Source organism: Gavialis gangeticus, unplaced genomic scaffold, assembly GCF_001723915.1.
Source record: "Gavialis gangeticus isolate Ggan-Ray unplaced genomic scaffold, GavGan_comp1, whole genome shotgun sequence".
In the NCBI taxonomy this organism is placed as follows: domain Eukaryota; kingdom Metazoa; phylum Chordata; order Crocodylia; family Gavialidae; genus Gavialis; species Gavialis gangeticus.
The window spans coordinates 69724738-69731006 of record NW_017729033.1 but is presented as its reverse complement, the minus strand read 5'-3'; positions in this window follow the sequence as shown (position 1 = coordinate 69731006).

Here is a 6269-nt window from a genome sequence, read left to right as displayed (position 1 = left end):
GAGAACAGGAAGCAAAAGGACTGGGATGGGGAGTACAATTTCCACTTTGGGCCATGCACAAGGCAACTGGCTAATCAGAACCAGTTCCCTTTTCTACTAAACAAGTATTAAGCAGTAGCCCACTGCCCGCTGTGTGCATCAAGAACTGAAGCAATGCTCCTGTAGCTATGACCATGCTGTCCAACCCAGGCTTGCCAAATGGTTGTAAGTGTCCCAGGGTCAAAGTTATAGCAGGCTTCAGTCCAGCATATTTTACTGTAATCCATTAAGAGCCATGCACAGCAGAACTGAACAGTTTTCCTTCTTGATCCTCATAGGAAGATGGTGATTTGGAGCCTTCAGATGGAAATTAACCATAAATAGAAACCGAATAGAATCCCCAGTTTCTGCAAGTTTCCTTCTACCGCCTGTTTGCAAAGAGTGTGGAGAGGCACCATAATGACAACCATGCTCAGGGAGGAATTTTAGGCTGATCTTTTTACTCTATTCATTTTATGGAGGACTCTCAAACCACAAGTGCCAAGAAAAGCATGAAACTGGACCTTAATTCTGTGCATGTCATTGCATCAATGACACAACACTGCATTTACCCAAATCCAAGACAACTTCAAATTTAAGATGAGACTCCAATTATCAGATTCTATACATTTCATAGATTTCATAGACATTAGGGAAGGCTGGAAGGGACCTCGGAAGATCATCGAGTCCAGCCCCCTGCCCAAGGGGCAGGAAGTCAGCTGGCGTAAAATGTACATGTAAAATTATAAATTTTTAGACATGGAAAATTATAGATTTATTGTAATTTTTCTGGGCCTGGGACTAATTATTGGAGGGCTGTCTTAAATTCATTACTCTTCCCCCCACTGCTGTGGTGGGGAAAGGAGCAGCAGGGGCCAAGCAGCAGGGGAAGCTGTGGTACAGCCAGCCACCCATCTTCCCCTGGTGCCTGCCTTCCCCACACCATTTACCCTCCCAAGTGCCTATTCCCACTGCAGCCTGCCCCCCTGGTCACCTACCCCTCACCCCTGGTGCCTTCACCCCACCTCCATAGTGATGGCAGCAGCTCCAGCCCTATCCCTGGGCCTAGGTCAAGGCTGGATCTGGAGCCAGGGCTGGAGCCACAGAAGCTCCCCAGATGCTGCACACACTCCCTCACTGTGCAATTTCCCCATGCTTGCACTCTGCCCCTGCACCATGTAGTCTCTCCCAGATCAGGGCTGGGGCTGCAGGAGCAGCTGCCCTGGCTGCTACTTGAATCCAAGATGAGGTTCTTCCCTCCCCCACTCCCTTCCCCCTCCCATGTTGAATGGGGAGAAAACCCTTGTCTTGGAGTCTGAATCTACCATATTTACATGACATTACAGAGCCAGAAGGGACTCTTTGAACATCCAGCTTGACCTCCAACATGACACAAGCCATAGCACTTCCTTGAGTTAATTCCTGTTTGAATTCCCTTTTAGACCAAAAACAATTCATTTAAAAATTTCCAGTGATGGAAAATCTATCACAGTCCCTGTTCAACTCTTCCAGGCTATTCACAGCTGCATCAAGAAAAAGCACAGAAAAAGGTGGGTGGCTGGCTCTTTATAACCCTCTTTCTTGAGGTGGATAATTATCTAGCTCTTTGAAATAATGGGCAACTGGAATGTGTTTTATATTTGCATTTAAATTCAGATACATTTTTGTTTGCAAGATTTAATTCAGCTCTGATCAGAAATTAGAAATGAATTTCTAACAAATGTTAGAAACTTTAGTGAGTTTCTAACAACAAACCCATTTTAATGACAATTTAAAAAGACACTAGTTTAAAACATACTCCACAAATTCTTGGTGTTTTGCCAAAATAATCAGAATTGACAGGTTATTTAGACTATAGTTAGTCATCTGTGAAATTCCTGTCTGGATGAAACAAGCATATGGTCCTAAATGCTATTAAATTGACTTTACAAAAGTAGTTTTAAATTGTACACACACAGAAAGAAAATGAATTGATGAATTTAAATCAGTATTATTTAAAATATATGTTTGGTTTTTTTTAGGTGGTGAACTGCATCTTAATCAGGACAACACTAATGGTACTCACATAGTAAAAATAGTGGCACACACTGAATAACCTTGAAGAAAGCCTTAACATGATGTAATCTGTTTTTGCATTTAGAGATCCAGAATTGATCTATACTAGCATTGAGGAAAAGCAAACTCTCCACTCTTATCAAAGGTAAAAGAAGATCAGGTGGAACTGAAGGCTTTGGCAGTATGCCAAAGAAAGTTATTTTTTTATGCTAATAACTTAGATCAGGAAATGAGAAGCTAACTATCTTCAGGACAAAATGGCAATCATAAATATTTCTGCAGTGTGGAAAGTGCTTTAAAAAGCTGGTTTAGTACAAGAGTCTTTAAAAAAGTCCAATTTTCGATGGACACTTAAAGCCAGGCAGAAATGTGTGTAAAGTGTTGGGAGAAAGGAGACTGCCTACTGCCAAGACCACTTTTGTCACAATATGATGCACAAATATCACCTTAAAAGCTATCATAAAATCCAAGCTAGCAAATGACATTGCTGCGACTGTAAATTTCTTTGATTTATGATCATTTGCAATTCTGATTTGACAAATCTTTGCTGTAAATCATACTGTTATAAAAGTTGCATAATTTTTAAAAACTGTTTCTAGGCAGAAAGAAAGCTTCCATTCAACTATTTAGCACTGAGATATTGGATACAGTGAAGATGTTCCCTTTTTTTTAAATCTTTCCTCGTGTACATTTTTTGTACATAGCATGTTTCCATTGATACAGAAACGTGTAGGCATGGAGCTGTACCACCTTCTTTTCCAGAAACAATAAGTCATACAAGAGAAAATATTTTCCCTGTTTTTTCAGCATCCTAAGTATATCCAAGTGGCTTGACTACCTGAAGGTGCAAGTTACAAAGAATAATTACTGGATAAAATGAACACTGTGAATGCAGTATCAGAGAGCATATCAAAGGGCCCTCAACATTTTTTATCTCCATTTTCCAGATACAAATTATTTTCCTCATTTTCAACACTGAATGCTGGCTTCTGTGAAAAGCAGGAGCAGTTTAAAATTTGCTTTCTTTATATATTTTGTTTTTAATAAAGAAGCCAGTATCCAGGTTACAAATCATAAGACAGTCTAAAACAGCAATGTTAAACAACATCTGCATGATAACTTTTTTGTTTAAAACTTCCAGAGAGAACTCTGTAGCTGGCAGAAATCGCCAATCCCAAAATCCAGCAGACAGTTTTCAAATGTAGCATTTACCTCACTTGTTCTTCTACATTCCCTTAAAATATATATATATATATAATGACAAGAGCTGGCATATGTGTCTTATATTTACTAGGTTAAAGTTGTACTTCCTAAATAATATCCTAGAGCAGAAAAATTGGTTCTACCACTGTTCAGTTGTGGAACAAGATAGAGATAAATTTCTGTTAAAATGGAATTAGCTATACCACAGGAATATAAGGCATAAAATACAGCCCAGAAGCATTATGCTAAAATAACTGCAAACAAAGCAGATTCTTTTTTCAAGTTTTTTTTAATGCAAGGCCAGAATATTACAAACCAAACTAAGAAAAAAAATTCTGTAGTAAACAGCAATCAAAATGGATTATTTATAACACAGCAAGGTTATCTAAGGCTAAAGAACAGTATCTATTCTTCCTGGCACTTTTATATAAAAATGATATATATTTGCAGTACATTTAAAAGAGACTGTCCAAAAATGGAAATGGAGAATTGAAATGCACCACCTGGTCCAGAAGGATGGAACGGTGTTTATCCCTGGGATATTTTAATAGCTTTTTTCATCCTTTACACATCCTCCTATATTGTAAAGCCATGACTAAGGTCCATAATTTATTGCCAGGCCTCCTAGAATGATGCATCTCACATACAGTGTTCCCAACCATCCTCAGAGAAGAGGAAAAAAAAAAAAAAAAGGTCAATTCAAAACTTGGGCTTTCCCTACTTGGTAGTAATATTAGAGTCTTGATATCTTCTACAGTGATATTCTGGAATATGTAAAGATCAGTTGTACAGGGGAAGGCAGGAAAGTAGCAGGATCCATACTTTGATGTTATCTTCTCAGAAATAGGTCATAATAAAGCTATAAAAGTACATCTAGTATTATGAAAGGGCTGAATCAGTTGCGAATATGGCCCACTATTATAGGATTATCACTTAGATCAGTGGTACCCAACCTTCTGGCCCCACAGGCTTGACAAATAGCACAGGGTCTGTCTGCTGGTTGGATCCCACATGCGGTTGGCATGCGAGCCCAAAACTGCTGTGTACTAGCCCAATCCAGCACACCCGAATCCAGCCACACACTGGCACAATCTGGCACTCGGAGCCATGTTATCTGACCAGTGGGACTCCCACTGGTGTTAGGAAATTTGGCAGCAAGTGAGTGGCAATTGACGCTGCTGTTGCTTCCCTGCCACCGCATTTCCGGACCCTTGGGGAGCCCCACAGGCCAGACCTGGCCCTGAGGGCAGGGGGTGAGCACCCCCGACTTAGATCATGAATAACACTGTGTTGGAACAAACTTGTAGCAGAAATTTTAGTGATTATATAAAATCATGTCACTTATAAGCTCTGTACTGCTGTTACCAGTTATTACATTGTTACAATTACAAGTGTGGCATTTACACAAGTCTGTGATAAAGAATTTGCTTAGTTTAACTGAAGGTTTTAAAATACTACAGAACTCCTTTGGCGGTTCTTCCATCTGCTGATGAAACAGCACTTGTGAAAAAGTTACAAACACCCTTCTTATAAGGCACATCTAAGTTAATCACCTGGAGGAATACACACTGACCCTGATTAGCACATGTAAACTCAGCTGGTATCAGAAGGAGACATGCCTAAGGATAAAGGGCAGTACTTAGCTTATTAATGTCCAACCTCTCACTACAAATCCTCTATCCTACCACTTCCTAATTTAAAGTACTATAAATGGCCCATACAGAAGGCCAAAACAAAACATCACTACTCTTAGTATCACTGTGCCCCTTGTTAAAGGCCATTGGTTCTAAAGGACAATCTGTTTAGGAAGCCTATTATCTTATTTAACAATTGCCAGTGACGATTTGGGACCCCAGGAGAAGACAAAGAGCAATGGCCATAAACTATTAGAGGATGGTTTCAGGTTAGATGCAAGGAAGAACTTTATGGTAAGGGTGACCAGAATCTGGAACAGACTTCCTAAGGAGGTGGCACAGTCCCCAGCCTTGGAAGTCCTCAAGAGGAGACTGGACAGACACCTTGCTGGGATCATTTGATCTCAGCAGTATTCCTGCCCAAAACAAGTGGTTGAATTCTATGATCTTTCAAGGTCCCTTCCAGCCCTTAATTTCTATGATTCTAGTATTTCTATTTGTAGACGATGACCTGCTGCAAAACATTTTCCAAGATATGACCAAAGCTACTTTCTCACTGCAGAACCCAGTTAGCTTGCACTTTTTCTTCTTTTAGACCATACTATTACTTTGAGACTCGTGATGGGAGCTCTCAGCTATCTCATCTGCTGAACACTGCACAGCTCCATGAGATTGTCTTCAAGTGGTTTAAACCTTTGTTTCTGATTGTACTCTTAGCTCTTTTGGGGTAGGTCTTTCTGTAGATGGGTTGCATAGCTTAGTCACGTGATCCCATCCTAGGATTCATTCTATTAAATGTTTTTGTACCTCCACAGTGTGATATTTAGTTTTCTTATAATTAGAATCAAAATCTGTTTCTTTTCAGATACCTGACACATCAGGGACTATAATCTACTGTATCTTGCCAGTCAACAAGTCACAGTTAAATCAAATAATAATGTAAAAAAGAGTAATAAACCAAAAGCACTTCTCTTTAACCCTCTGTCATTATAGATTTTGTGATCTTAACCAATTAGGTGCCCAGTTTTGAAAATCTTGGTCTAAGCACCTAACTCCATATTTATTATTATTTATTTCTCACCTGACTCCATATTTATTATTGTTGTTGTTTAGACTTGTATCCTGTACTATCCAAAAGGTTTAGACATCTGAAGAAGGGGCCTAGCTATAACTGATTTCAACTGGAGTTTCAGGTGCTCAGCAACTCTCAAAAATCAAGCCATTTAAACAGAAACATTAATAACAGGGTTAATGTGGAAGTACATAGGATAGCCACAGGCCCCGTTCAGTTTAGAAGAGGGAGCAGATTGCTTTAATGTTTCCTTTCCAAGGACACATATGCAGTACCTTTCACAGGCA